This window comes from Parasteatoda tepidariorum, chromosome 1 (genome assembly GCF_043381705.1).
Source record: "Parasteatoda tepidariorum isolate YZ-2023 chromosome 1, CAS_Ptep_4.0, whole genome shotgun sequence".
NCBI lineage: Eukaryota > Metazoa > Arthropoda > Arachnida > Araneae > Theridiidae > Parasteatoda > Parasteatoda tepidariorum.
In genome coordinates, this window is record NC_092204.1 from 74,012,778 (window position 1) to 74,028,543 (window position 15,766).

At 27.3% G+C, this 15,766-nt stretch overlaps 1 protein-coding gene across 12 annotated transcripts in view; it reads left to right on the top strand.

The window, feature by feature from the left end:
* LOC107456351 (period circadian regulator) overlaps positions 1-15,766 on the top strand; it is a 74,253-nt gene that overhangs the window by 14,614 nt on the left and 43,873 nt on the right. The window contains exon 1 of one of the 12 annotated variants that reach the window (XR_011637023.1): positions 7,011-7,243. The exons of 8 other annotated variants lie outside the window; for them this stretch is intronic. The gene's annotated coding sequence lies outside the window, so the exon portion shown is untranslated. Of the gene's footprint in view, positions 1-7,010; positions 7,310-14,882; positions 14,905-15,766 lie in introns of those variants that run through there. 3 more of the 12 variants (XR_011637028.1, XR_011637029.1, XR_011637026.1) reach the window with 3 other exon arrangements.

Consider the following 15,766-nt stretch of genomic DNA (forward strand, 5'->3'; position numbering starts at 1 on the left):
TGTTTAGAATTTTTATCAAAACGAAGTAAAAAAATATCGAGTATGTGGCACAAATTATTATTGAACAAAATAAATAAATAAAAATTTATCAAATCTTGATGAATCGTTATTGAAAAAAACAACATCAAAACTAGTTAGATTATTGAATGAAAAAAGCTTCTCAATCATAAAAGCTTTAATATTTTCGATCTGGCCTTGAGTCGTCAGATTTTGATTACGATTATCTATTTTGCATCGCTCAAATATCAATTTTTAAATCTTTATGTTTTTCGTAAAAAATTCAATTTTTGCAAGAATTCTAATTATTTATTTTAAGAGCGCTGATTATGGAATACTACATAAATTAAGAGCATTTTTAGTATGACGAGCATCAGAAACAAATTTGATTTTATAAATATATATCACATAAAAGATTGTTTATAGGATGATAAGAGATATAGGATGATAAGAGATTGTCTAAATGCCAATTATTATAAAATTTTTAAAATAGCTGAGGCAAAGAATGAATAATAAAACACATCTGAACAAACAAACGATTCATCAATTTATTCAAAGTGAATATTTTATCAAATTCTTATACTTAAATTCGTATTTCATTCTAAATTCTGCTCAAAATTGGGAAGAATTGTTTTAAAAAATTTAAAAAATTTTATGGCTCTGAAATATTGAGAAAAATTATTATATATTCGTTTCAAGCATGACAAGAAAATTTATATATTTTTTTTAAAAAAAAGTTGGTTAAAAAAAAGTTTGTTTATCATAATTCTTTCAAAAAAAAAAGAAAGAAAAAGAAAGCTAGAAGAGTGGGAGAATTCGCTTTATTCTGTTGCAAACTGTTACCTCATTGCAACTAAAAACGAATATAAATGTCTGAAATTGAGAAAAAAATTTAATTCTAAACAATAATTCGCAAGCTAATAAATTTGCAGCCAATGAAAGAAAATAATAAGCGTCAGAGCTATTATTGCCTCATTCTTTGTCATCTGAGATGGGAGATTTTTAGAGCCCGCTCATCAATGTCAGGGTCATTTTTTTTCTTCTCAAAACTTGAGAAACGTTAATATCTTTCTCATCTCTTCTCTCCCTCGCCGTTTCTGAAGGACGTTTCTGGAAAAGATTCATTTTTCATTGTCTAATATATAAGTTTTATTCCATTTCCCTTTGAAGGCCTTACTTGAAGCGAATTTTGTAAAAAAAAGTTACATTGAGAAATTCTCCCCCCTCTAAATTTTTTTGGAAGAATCATAACTTTATTCTAAAATCCGACGCTGTGTGAAAAAAAAGAAGAAAAAAAAGAGAGAGACAGAGAACCATTTGTAATCTTCCTGAAACTTATAATATCAGTATGCTTTCAATAGCATTTCTAATATTCTATCTTGGATTTTTTTCCTTCTTTTTTTAAAAAAAAATTTTGTTGTTAAACAACCTACCCAATTTTGAGTTTACGGTACTCTTAGCCTTGCATTTTTGAACCGAATCATGAAGACAAGAGAACTCCTGAATTAAGTATTGGAAGACATTTGCCTTCGTGGAGGACTTTTTGATGGAATTAATCCGAATTTGCGTTACATGGGTAAGCCTGAATTCGGATCTACCAGTCATCGCTGGGATTGGAATTTGTCACCACATTGTGAGGTGAGCGCTCTATGAACGAGCGAAAGTGACATTTATAAACTATTCAAGAGACTATTACTTAAAATGGTTTTGGAGAGAAACAACGCGATTTTCATTTAGGCAATAAAATATGTTTTTTATGTATCAAACTTTTATCTAGTGGGAATTTAGGAAACTTTTAAAGTACATAAATGTTATCCGTAAAAAGTGTGGTTCTGAAGTATGGTTGATAAGCAAAGCCAATTGTCACGCATTTTCGCCCATATTCGAACTAGTTAAAGAACTCAAATTTCAACTGGTGCCGTGTGCCTTATGATCCCAAAACAATCGTCTCTTTAGTGCAAGTAAAATTTATTACCTATCAAAACTTCTATCAAACAAAAAAGAAAAACATAATAAAATAAAATAAAAATTCAAAAACTTCTTTTTTCATGTGGATGAAAATTTGGAAAATAATTCGGTTTTTGATCGGAACGGAAAACGTAGGAATAAATAAATAATACATTTTCGTAATTAACTTCCATCACCAGATTTTCCTCAAGGTCTTTCGTTTTAAGTGTGACAAAAATAGAATTACTTTCTCTTGTTTAATCCACTTGATGAATTTTTGCTTTACTATAATTATTCATTTTAACCCAATTCGATACAATTTTTATAAAATTTCGCTTATTGGTGATTTTTTTAAAGAATGACCCTTAAATAAAATGCTTGTATCATTACTTCCAGAAAATGAAATTTAAAAAAAGAAAAAATAAATTTTTAGCAATATTTCATTCTTTAAAAAAATTATAATAAAAAATTAATAAAATACAATGTAAAGAAAAGCCTTAAATATTTCTCATTAAAACTCAATGCGATTTTATTTATTAATAAAATAATTTTTTTCAAAATTGAATAACGTATGTCATCATTTATATAATTTGAACTGAGATCGTAGCAACGAAATTATTTATTTCTAAAAATAATCCTGTTGCTTAATAAATATTTTAGTTATATCAAGGTATTTCATATCGTTTCCTAACCTACTAACGGAATAAACCTATCAACTCGATGAAAAGCTTAAATTTTTGACATAAATGGGCAAGACATAATTTTATTTCTGAATTTTATTCTGATTGAACAATGCAGCATTCGTAGAAGTTAGTTGCTATGGTAGCACCAATTATCGAGTTTACGTTTTGTCCCCTCCCCTTACAAAGAGACTTAATACAATGACAATGTTCAAATCATTGACCAGCTGGTTCAGTTTCTCAAATATTTGAATATAACTTTCCTCCTATTTCATTTGCAAATATATCTGTTGTACATTCTTCTTAGACAACGTTTTATCAAAAATTAACTATTTATTTGGCGTATAATAACCTTAAAGCACTTGATAAAAGTACAATAATCGTAATTTTTTAAATTAATTATTTTAATCGAAATAAACAGTTACTTAACTTTACCTATAACTCATACTTTGAATGGTTAAGACTAATTTTAAAAACTAGAAAAAAGAATACATACCTTTAATTTTGAACCTTTTCGATTACTTTATTGTACAAATAAATATTTAGTTTTTATTCGGTAAATTTCGATTTTCAACCAATCAAAAAATGTTACCCGTAAGTCGGTACTGTCTAACATAAATATAAAAAATCTATTTAAAATGTATGTATATGAACTATTTGTAGGCTAAGTACAAGTACCCGCCAAATTAATTACTGTATTTAATATGTATTTGTGTTAACTGTTATCAAATAAACTGCGTAATAAACTTAACGGCAATAGTTTTTCACTTTATAGTTGATGAAATAAACCTTTTTTTTTTAACGGTTTTCCACCGAGTTTCAAATCAGTAAACGTAAAGAAAATGTAGAGCATTGCTGGAAGATAAAAAATAATTTTTACCATAATAAGTTTTTTTTTAAACTCTTATATTTCTCACTTCATCTAAACTTCTGTTATTTTTCAAATTATAGATTGCATTAAATTTTATTAACATGCATTTTTATATTTATAAATTAAAATAAGTTTTTTTTTTTTTTTTTTTTTTTTTTTTTTTTTTTTTTTTTTTTTTTTTTTTNTTTTTTTTTTTTTTGATTTCGCGTTCAAGGAAACGTTATTTAATACAACTCATTTGTTATAATATAATGATTTGCTATATTTTAAGAAAACCTTAAAAATTTTCTATCACAAACTGTCTAAAGAATCATAATAACAATAAAATTGCTTCGTCATACTTTTTCTGCGATTAAAACTTCCAGAGAAAAATCAATTGTTGTGAAAGGGCTAAAAAAAAATTGATTTGAATGAAGAGAACGACTTAAAGGATGTTACGCATTGACTTTCCTCTCTAATTTTCTAGAACCTATTACGATTAGATAAATTCTAAATTGACAACAAACAACGCCTAATGAATGAAAGAAAATCATGTAGGTTTAAGATGCCTTTATTTTTTAATGTACCAGGGATGTTTACAAAATGCAACTTTCTATACATTTTTTGTCTACTTAATAAGGAGAGAGAATGAAGTTTAGAAAATAGTAGGAATATTACTTGTATATTATAGATCTATTAAAATTTTTATGTGTTATAATTATGTGCATATTTTTCTACGATCTGTTTTGATCTTTATGGCGCAGGTTATAAGTTTTGAAAATAGTTATAGACAGTATAAATATTATTTACTCTGGAGCAAAATTATATTTAATATCCTGCAACAAGACTTGTGGGAATTGCAAATGTTATACTTTTATACTGCATATCCAATTACAATCTAAATAGACACATTTAAACCGTTCATTATTTTATTTTTTTTGTTAAATTTTTTTCTCGTTTTGGTCTATTACAATTATATTCCTATCATTTCCATTAATGCGAACTTGTTATGTATTTTGAAACTTGTCGAAATAACAAGAATACATTTTTAACCGATTTAAGTTCAAACTTTCTTTTTCATATCTAATTTTAAAATGTTCTATGTACAGGGTTATTCATAATTCCCCCCGCGGTTTCGAAGCGTTATAGTAAGAAAAAGAAGACAAATATGAAAAAAGGAAACATATGAAATTGTTCTGAAACTATTCAAGTTTTATTTACATGCATTACAGGTGTTCTATGTGTGAACCCTTGGTCACATGGTATACATCAATGCGGTAGTCCAACTCCTGCTCGGAGGGAACTATGAATAACCCTGTATTTATTTTAAAAAGTATTTTGTGTGTTCTGTGAAAAAAATCTTTAAAACTTCCAATTAATTGAAAGTTAATTAAAAGTCTCTTTAACTTCTTTTTTTTTAAAAAAAAAATCTTATTGATGGGCGATTGAATGAGAATGCGACTTCAAATGAGGATTATCTTTAAAAATCGCAAAACATTTTGGTGACTATTTTTGTATCTATAAAATTTTTATTCTGAATTATAAAATTTAGACTAGCCTTGCGATTTCGGATGAATAGTTGGGGTTCTTAAATAAATCGAAAGCATTAACTTTCCTCAGATAAATACCGGTCCCCGAACTATTCGAAGTAATCTTTCTTTCTGTTATTTTGTTCGATTTCTTTTTTATTTTTTAAATCAGAACTGGATTGTAGAGCCTTTTAATTTCGTTGCATTTCATACGTAATTGTGTTTCTGTTCGGCGAGGTATTGACGTTTCTAGTTCATATACCATTTAACTCTATTTTTAACAAATTGATCAAATTTGAGTGCCAAAAAAGTTTTGTCAAGGATGAGCACCTTAAAAAGAAAGTGTTAAAGCTCAATGTATACTAAAATAAAAGAAGGAAGAGAAAGTATATCTAAGTAAAATAAATCCAGGGGTACGATTTTTTCATAAATTTACAGTGTCTTCGATTCTTTCGGGTGAAACTATAGCAGTGGATTTCAAATAAATTTATGTTTAAGTTAGAAAATACTAATGCTGGGAGCGCGTTAAACATTCATTATCTCGCCTAATGCGATAAAATCGTATTGTCTATTTAAAATGCCTTTTTAAAAATTGTTTATCTTGCATTTGACAAGAGTTTCGAAAATTAGGCAATAATTTTGATATTTGGCTAAGTTACTGGTTACTAATTTGATATCTTTAGCGAGGGCCCTGCTAATGTTACAAAAAATGCCTTGACCGAAATACAGTCATTGCTTTTGATTTTTTAATACTCTTTTCATGCGGACTGCAAAAGATTTTTGAGCATTTTTTCTTAAAGCACTAAGTACAATATAAGCACACTGAAAAATTAATGTAGGCGGTACACGTCACTAGCTTAAATGTCCAATTTTCGAATTGGACATTTAATTAAATTAAAATTAAACTAATTTAATAATTAATTTGAAGTAATTTAAAATTAGTATTTAAATAATTTAATAAATGTTCGAATCTTTAAATAAACAATCTAGCCGTTGTGAAGCTATAAAATCTGGGAGAAATGATTAAGGAAAAATAAAATCATTACTAAAATCAGTTTTATTTTAATTTTTAAAACAAAATTAATATGCATAGTAATGGAAATAAATTAAAAAGAACCTTTTTTTAAATTTTTGTTGTCTTATTAATTATTTAAAAATATATATTTAAAACGAAAAAAAAGCAGGCAATCGTCCATAGTTTTTCTACCAAATTAAGCAATTAAACTTTATTTAAATCAAATCCAGGTTAATCCAAGATACATTCTTAATTTAAAAAAAAAAAAAAAAAATTATCTTTCTTCTCTAAGGAAAATAATTTATTTATAGCAAGCATACTTCATAAAAACATTAATTTATGTTCAATTACCTCTATAAGAGTTTTGAAAGATCTGAAATAGTTTGAGCTAGTTTTATAACCTAAGGCCTTTCCAAAATCTAAACCAGTCAGAGGAAAAAATATACTTCTTAACGTGCAAATTGGGAAAAGTGCTTCAAAATTTTTCTTCACAAGAATAAACATAATTTGTAGAAATGCCTATATAAAAAATATGATTTTTTAAATTTCATTTTTAGCTTTTTTTATTTTTTTAAATTTTTTTATTTTTTATTTGGAGATTTATAAATACGACAGATAAAATACCTTCGCAAAATTGGAGCACTCGCTAAAACAATATTTCCTTCCTTATATTTTCACAAATAAAAGACAAATTTCATGGAAATGCCTGTGCAAAAGATATAAATTTGTTCACAATTTTGATGATCTACAAATTAAGAAAAAAATTAGCCAATTATTGCAACTAAAATTATATTGATAAATATTTAAAAAAAAAATATTAAACAACAAAATATTATTTTAAAAAAAAGTTATAAGGAAGACTTCAGTTGAAACATATTAAATGTCCCTAGAATAATGTTATTTCACTAAGTAGTTTCTCAGTAAAAACATTCCGCATGAGAAAAACACTCAGCACGCGCGAGGATATAATGACATCTAAAAGCACGTTTCTCTTCTGCAACGTGACTGAGTTCGTTGTCTTGGTAACCCTGTAAAATGATCACGCTGCTAGAGAAGAAGTGGAATTTTAATTGCTAAGTCGGCCACACAATTGTTTTATTCGCCAAATCTCTCTACTTACCATTTGTAACTGCTAGTCTGTGGTAATAATTTTATATAAGGTGTTAAATTTCTTAAAAGGTTGTTGCGTGCTCTTTCTTCAAGATAGGATATTGAACACTTAACGGTAAAAAAGGTTCCTTACTAACTCTCCGATGTCGACATTAATGAGATAGTGCTTTCGATATCGAAGGTATTGTGTAAAAATGCCGGAAGCGTTACCTTTCATTTTATGAGAAAAACAAGCTGTTTAATGTTATGAAGAACTATTCAAGACAGTTTTGTATTAATCCTTTAATACGTCAGTTTAATTTTTTTACTAACATTTTTTTACGCATTTAAATTATTATTTTTTATTTTTAAAATCGTGCTTGAAAAAACTTTAAAAAATGAAAAACTCATAAAATTAAAGAATTCAAAATTCAGAAAAAATTATCAATATTTAAAATTATGACTCTAGTTACATAAAATCAAAATTATGTTTCTAACAAGAAAACTATAAAAATTTAAAATTATGAAAACTATCAAAAATAAAAATTCTGATTCTAATAATGAAAATTATCAAAGTTTAAAATTATGAAAACTCTCAAAAATTCTGATTCTAATGATGAAAATGTTTAAAATTTAAAATTATTATTCCAATTATAAAAATTAAATTTTTATCAGAGTTATACCAGGAAAAAAGTATTCTCATTAAGTGTAAATGTATTTATAAATAATTAAACTTATTAAAACGTTTCTTATTTACTTTGCAAAAAACTAATTTCGAGTGTTTTGTTAAAAATAAAACGAGAGCTATTTTATCATCCAAATTATTGAAACATGTAGCCATTAACTCATTAGAGCTCACAGTAATCTGGTAGTGACTGTTCTTAAAATGCACTTTTAACTCACAGTAATATGTTTCCGATGTAAACGTGTTTTAAAAGTAGTTTATAAGTATTTAATTCTTGCTAAGTTTCATTAATGATTACTTCCTTCGTATATTCGGCTTAACCCTTTAACATTTTTTAGCTTGATTCACGAGAAGTTCTTCGCAATGGCAAAATGAATGGTGCTATTTTGTTTAAATATTTTATTAAAAACGATTGCAAGAATTCTTTTTATCTTGGAATTTGATATTATTTATAAATGTTGGTTATTTATTGCATTTACTTGCGTTCCTAAGTTTCACGATTTTTTCGACTTTTATAACAAAAAGTTCCGGTAAAAATTAAATTAATAGAAAAACTTTATGACAATATCGAAATATAAAGATTATTGTAAAATTGCAACTTCGGCATTAATAAGTTAGAATGGTTTAGAAGAAATTAATGCTTTCGAATAACTTATATCGAAGAAAACTCCTGTGTACTTATGCGTTAATAAAATCATTTATAAAAAGGGAACTGGGCATTAATGTGTTTAACTTAAACAATATATCACCAATAATATATATATTTTTTTTTTTGAACTTCGTAACCTGCGGAAAACAAAAAACCGTTTTTGTTTAAAAAAAATGAATTTGTCATAAATGTACTTAAAACTAATTGACAATTAAGAACTTGTTTTAGTAATGAATAACTTTTCACTACATATAATATCCCACTATAAGTGAGTAGATCTAAAACTTTTTTTTATTTATAAATTCTACAAATATAAAAAAAAAAAACAGTATAATTAAAAAAATTTTTATTCGAATTTGTTAAATAAAAATCAAATTTAATAAAATAGTTAACGTAGCGACACATTTAATGTAATACCTCTAAAATAAAATAAAACTCGATACATCCTAAAGAAAAAAAATATTTCGAAAAAATTTCTGAAATTTTTTTTATACCTAGTATTTTATTCGTATACCTATAGTATGACTGATTATTAGTATGCCGACTGTACTGATAATAATATTATTAGTATACTATTATTAGTTTTATGTATTAATGTTTAATTGTTTTATAAAAAGTTGTGCTCATTTATACGGTATATTTTAAAAATACTATTTTTGTATTAAAAAAGTTGTGATTGTTGTGTTATAATTGCTTTTTCCCTTTTTTTTAAGCTAAAAGCTAAGCGTCATTATTAATTGTTTCTGAAAACGAAAATTCTTAGTCTTCTTTTATTACCGTTGTAAATCGAACTATTAACCCTTATTGCAATCTGAGTGCTTTTAAAATGTCGACTTATTTAGTGGAAAATGCAGCGTAGTAGTTATTAACTTGCTCTATATTTATTCTATGACTAATTATGCTATGACTCAATGATCTTGGCGAATGTTTGATACACGCATCGCAAGATTAGTAGACAAGGCAGTAACTGCTGTAGACTGTTGACTAACTTGACTGTTTACTCGTCAATTGAAATAGCCATTTGATTACGTCCTAACTTGTCTGTATGCAGCATACATCACGCCGATAATAAAAAGATTGTTATCGTGTTATTGTAACTTAAAAATCATTTTTTCTTTACTAGATTCGCCTATTTCCTTTGTATTATTATTATTAATATAATTTTTTTTTTTGCATTCGGCTTAGTTTTAATTCTAATTTTGTTACAGTGAATGCGCAGTACTAAAAGTTTCAATGTTTTAAAATCTCGAGTTTGGTACGATATAGCCGCATCCGGCTCTTATGGCTTGCAATTACGTTCAATCCATCAATATTAAATTCTGTCACCCAAGTAATTTGTTTAATGTTACAAAATATATCAGAATACGCCGAGTGTTATTATTACTTTTTATGTATACATCTCCGTTGGGCAGGAATCAAAAAATTTTGATATCAATTGATAAAACTCCTTTACTTAATCATAATTTTATGCAGTAATAGTTTCTTTTCTCAATTTTTTATTTTTTGTGAAATTTAAAAAAAGAAACCTTTAAAAACTTCCATGCTTGCAAGTTCTATACATTTTTAAATTTCCATCCGAAGAACTTAGTTTTAGACAACAATACATTGAATGAAAGCTACATTTATGTTTAATGTAGCTTACATTCCATGAATATATTTTTTTTATTGTATGCTCAGCGCTCAGACATAATTTTCTATTATTTAAGGCCTTTTTCATTCAATATGCCGCCATCTCTCCCCCCCCCCCNCCCCCCCCCCCCCCCAATTTTTTTTTTTAAATACAAAATCAACATTTATAATATAAAAGATATTACTTGTGTAAAATGAGTGTAATTGAAAGTTACGCCGAGAATCAGAATAAAGTTTTAAAGCATCGATCAGAGTTGGGCACGATGTAATTGATTACAAATAATAATGATTACGAATTAAAATTTTAATCAAGATTGTAAGCAACTAATCTACTACTACTGACTTATCCAATAAAGAAAGTGTCATTTTTGTAAACAATCACTATGTAATTAAATCCTAGTGGTTGCTTTGAAGTTTACAGGGGGAAAAGGGAATATTTTGCTTAAAAATATTGTCTTACCGTATTATGTTCCTGAGTTTAATATTTTACTCTGATTCCTTTACGCATTTTACGCTTCTGATTTTACGCATATTCCTGTATTTCTTATACGAAAATTGATTTTAAATTTAATTGAAAATTAATTTTATGCTATGAAAATTCTTGTTCTGTTAAACCGTAAAATATGTACATCAAAATAAATTTAATTAAAAAGTATTATTATTTTGGAAATATGTAGCAGTAGCTTATTTACGTTTCACTAGCGCTTCACAATGGGCTGATCCTGGCAACATCCCTGAGGATGATCCGAAGACATGCCATCACAATTTTGATCATCTGCAGAGGGGTCTGCACCCCTGCTTCGGTAGCCCGACGACCTGCGCACAAAGTCGAGCACTTTATGGTATAACAGTTTAATGAGGACCAATACCGCACATCCTTTGTCCCTTCGCAGGCTGATCAAATAGGTTACTCATCCGCACACAGCCCGCAGCCAGTGATGCTTGACTTCTGTGACCTGCTGGGAACCGTGTCTTAACGATCAGTCAAAGTTATGGTCTAATCAACATTCGCGAATTTTCTCTGTAAGAAATATATTTAAATCTTTCTGCTTAAAAATACATATTTTAAGAATTTCTTAGAATAATGAATTTATTTCATATTTTAACGCTATTAACTTTTAATAACTATTAAATGGAACGCTAAAAGCACGGAATTTTAAAATTTGCGACAGTCATCCCCCATAAAAAGTTGAACTGCGCCATATTAGCTAAAATATTTCTTCTACCAATTAGTAAAATGATCTTTTCCTTCCTTTACTCTTCTGTCTTCCTACTTTATATTTAATGACGAAAATTAAATAGATAAATAAACGAACTTCATTAAATCTTACGAATGAAGCTATATCGTTTTTTATTCGCCAATTCAATTATAAAAATATTGAATAAAAAGTACATAACACTGAATGTTATCAATTGGAGTTCAGAATTTTTCGAATAAGCTTCATAGTTACAGTTTACAATTAACTAAAAAAAAATAAAATGGTACTCTGATTGAGAAATCGGAATTAACAATTCTTTGAATAAGTTTGATACAATTCACCTATAAATTATTAAATAAAAAGAATATTGTATTGAATGTCATAAATCGGAATTAGAAATTTTTCGGATAAACATGATAATTATTAGTTAATAATTCACTTGTAAAAATAATAAGTTTAAATGTAAATTGAAATGTCATCAATTAAAGTTAAGTAAGCGTTCAATTAAGTTGATAATTTTTAGCTACAATTCTTTTATGAAACTAGTAAGTAAAAAGTAGAAGCATTAAATGTCATCGATTGGACTTCAGAATTTTTCGAATTAGCTTGATAGTTATTAGTTTACTTTTAACTTTAAAGAATGTGGTACTCTGCATTGAATGCATTTATTTAGAATTGCTCCAATATGTTTTGAAATGCCCCATTATGTTCTATCGTTAAGCCCAAATTCCTTTCTTTCTTAAACATTACTGTAAATTGAAGACATGACACAGCGCATTATTTATTTATTTATTTATTAACATCATCATCATTTATTTTTTCCCCCTTTACTCTTTCGTCTGTGCCAAAGATCTAATCACACTTCTTCAAAGTTATTGGCGATCTTGTAGAATGCGCCACATAAATCTCGCCAATTTAGTTATTTATTTTTGAAAAATTTCTTTGGCGATAATATCTTTGGTTATCTTTTTATTTAGTTTTGGTTTCAGTGGTTTCGCCTGCTCCGCATGGAATCAATGATTATTTCGAATTATCGGACTGATTTGATAAGAATTGTTTTTGAAGTTGTTACATGAAAAGTAAGACATTACTTTTTAGAAAACGTTAATTGTTAATTTTAGTAAGCGTTGCAAGCATTTTGAAAATATTCCATGATTTTTAAATTTTTATATGAAAAAAAGACGTTATTTTTTAAAACTCTTTGTGCTTAGCACAAAATGAAAAATGGAACAGCCGAAGGACTTTGAAACGTTGTAATCGGATTGTCACGTGTCAATATGTTATCTTAATAAATCTTGAAATCGACCATTTTACATGTACGCTAATTATTTAATTAGAGCTGACATACGCTAATTAATTAGAACGGACGTTTAAGCTTAAAAAATGAGACACAGAAACTTATATATGTTTTTCAATTGGATTTTTTTTCCTTTTTAAATCTGGACGGTAACCTCTATCTGAAAAATGCATTAAAATAGAGTCAGAAGCTTATGAGTAAAATATGTATTAATCAATCATTAAAGTTATAATAAACTTTTTCATTCAGATGTACATTTAAAGCCCTTAATATTAATTTTATTTTTAACGTATTTCGGCCATATTTCTTGAATTAATAAAGCTAATCACAAACTTTTTGCACATCAGTATAAAATCTATTTATTTAACAATGTGATTTCATATCAGGAATTTATTTTTAATTATAATCGTTATTTTCTCGTCACATCGTTTAAAACGATCTAATTTTTAATGACAAAATTCAAAATTTGATTGATATTGGTCGAATAAGTTCTGAGTAATAGAGCTTCAAATAAAAAAGTTTTTAATAATAAGCTTAATAATAAGAAAAATTTCTTCGAGAATAGCTAACGGACTCATGGAGTGTGATTTTGTGTCTGATTTTATAGCTTAAAATACCTCCTCCGGCTCTAACAACTAACATTCAAAGTCTACCTCTAAAACCATCAAAATTGCATATTTAAGTCCGATAATTTTTAATTTGCGTTCTGTACACTATAGAAGACTACTGTAATTTTTCTTATATTTAAAACAATAAAATTTTTTTTGGAAATACCCATGTTTTTTTAATTTAAAATTAGTGTCTTTTTAAATTTTATTTTATAGTAATTCTCCGCTTCATTTTCGTAAATTTATACTAGAGACTACGCATCCTGTTCAGGAAAATGTTCTATGATATTATGTTACATTTTAAAATCTCACTGAATTTATGAAATATACTATTAGAATCTCATCTTAACCCCAGTGTGAGTAGGCCATTTAATGAAACTGTATGTAATATACTTTTTTTAATGTAAAATATAACTCCAAAAAAGTACAACGAACTAAATTTTATATTGTTGAAATGATTATATTATGTTTTCTAATACAACATTTGTTATTATGTACTTAAGTTTTAAGATATTATTTATTAACTGTCATGCATCACTAACAAAATGTGCGCATTAGTTTTTTTTTAATCAATCAGCGCAATATTTAATTTATGTAGCAAATTATAATTATTTTTTAATGAATTGCATATCTTAAGATCTATGGTATATTATCGAAATAAAATTTTTATGCCATGTTAGTTAAAAAATTTAACAACATTTGTCCATATTTTTATTGGTAGTAATATAAGAAATATATAATCATAATACAATTTTAGGAAAACACGATATTCCCTCTATAAGTTGACCACCGAAAAAAAAGAAAATGGACCACAAGTGGTCAATTTACTCTGTAGTATTTTTTTCAAAAAACCTCAATAGTTTTTGGTGTGGAAAAAGAGAGTGCGTCCCAAAAGTGCGAAAGTCAATAAGTGGAAAAAGAAAAGGCGTCTTCGTTTTTTTTCTTTTTCCACTAGTGATTTTTCTTTTCTTTTTTAATTCAGAATAATTTTTAGTTTCAATGGTTTGGAATTCATAATTCTCATCTTACAAATGTTTTGGAAAACAAAAAAATTCATATCTGTTTTATAGTATTGATATTAAAATTTTATGAAAAATAACTTTTTCTTATACTAATTATTTTAGTAATATTTTATGCGAGGTGAAGAAATCGCGACTAATAAAATGCCTAACGAATTCGTTAACTGGGACAGATCCCGAAATTTGGCTAATTTTTAGGGCTTAGGGAAGAATAAGCTATTTATTTTCAGTCATTAGTTGAAACTTTTCTGGATTACAAACATTAAAAACTTGATAACACACCCGTTTTTGCCGATCACGCTTTTACCATGACACTTTTCAGTCTACGCTCTTTCATATGTAAACATTAAAAGTTTAAAAACGTGACAAATTCTCACGTTGGCAATTATTTCTCGAAGCAATTCGATCCAATATTATTCAAGGTTATTAAACCTTTAAAATCCTCCTCTTTCAAAATTCCACGATTTGAATTTCTACTGGTTCACTTTTCTATAACCTTAATTGGCACAGACCATTATTTTTTTCTCTTCCTTTCTGGGGGGGATCGTGTTCTATCTTCTTTAGTTTCAAGTTGTTAGCCATCTGTCACTTATACTTCTAACAAATTGGTGTCCTTTTACTTACCCTTTTTTGTAGTTATTTCATATCCCTTTTTCTTTCGAACTGCTCACCAATGCGAATTTCATTCGTCATTGCAGTTTCGTAGAATAAGTAAGTAAATTATTTTCTTACTAAATTTTCCCCATAAAAGAATTTATTTTTTATTTAATGATATTTTGCGTAAGATAATCTTTACATACTATCGAGTATATAATGAGTTGTTTCTTTCATTATTTTTGAAACATCGAATGCTGTAATGATCAGAAATTAATAAAAATAGTAATGAAAAAAAAGAATAGTAATAATTTAAAGATGATATTTACAAATAATAGTTAATAATAATTTAATGAATAAACTAAAGATTATGGTTATATAACAGCCGACCCAATTCTGAGTTTACGACTATGAATGATCAACTTCGTAGACTTGTAATTTTGAGCTCAACCCAGAAAGCGAGGAAACTCCTGGATCAAGCATTGGGACAAACTAGCCTTCGTGGAGGACTTTTTGATGAAATTAACCCGCATTTGCTTAACATAAAGCGGTAAACCACTAATACCTCCCACGGTTTGCCCGACGACAAATGGTTCTAAACCGCTATTCGTCTACCACTGAGGATATTTTATGTCAGCACTTTGTACAATTAGAGCTAGAAGCAGAATTCGTACCAATCGGCCACCGCGGCTTTAAGATGGAGTTTATAATCATGGTGCAATATAGAATGAAATTTGTATTAACAATAGTGTTTGTTATAAAGGGAAGAAATAACCTCATTGTGAGGCGAATATATCCGGCGTATTAAAAAATTAATAATTTTGTTTTTATATACTGATCATGCTGTAATTTTCTGGTTGAAAATATCAAGTAATAAAGAAAAATCTTTCGTTTTGTATTGCTCATGCACAACTAAAGATTAAGAACATGCATTATAACTTTATTTTTCTCTGGCCAAGACGAGAACTCAAATTGATCG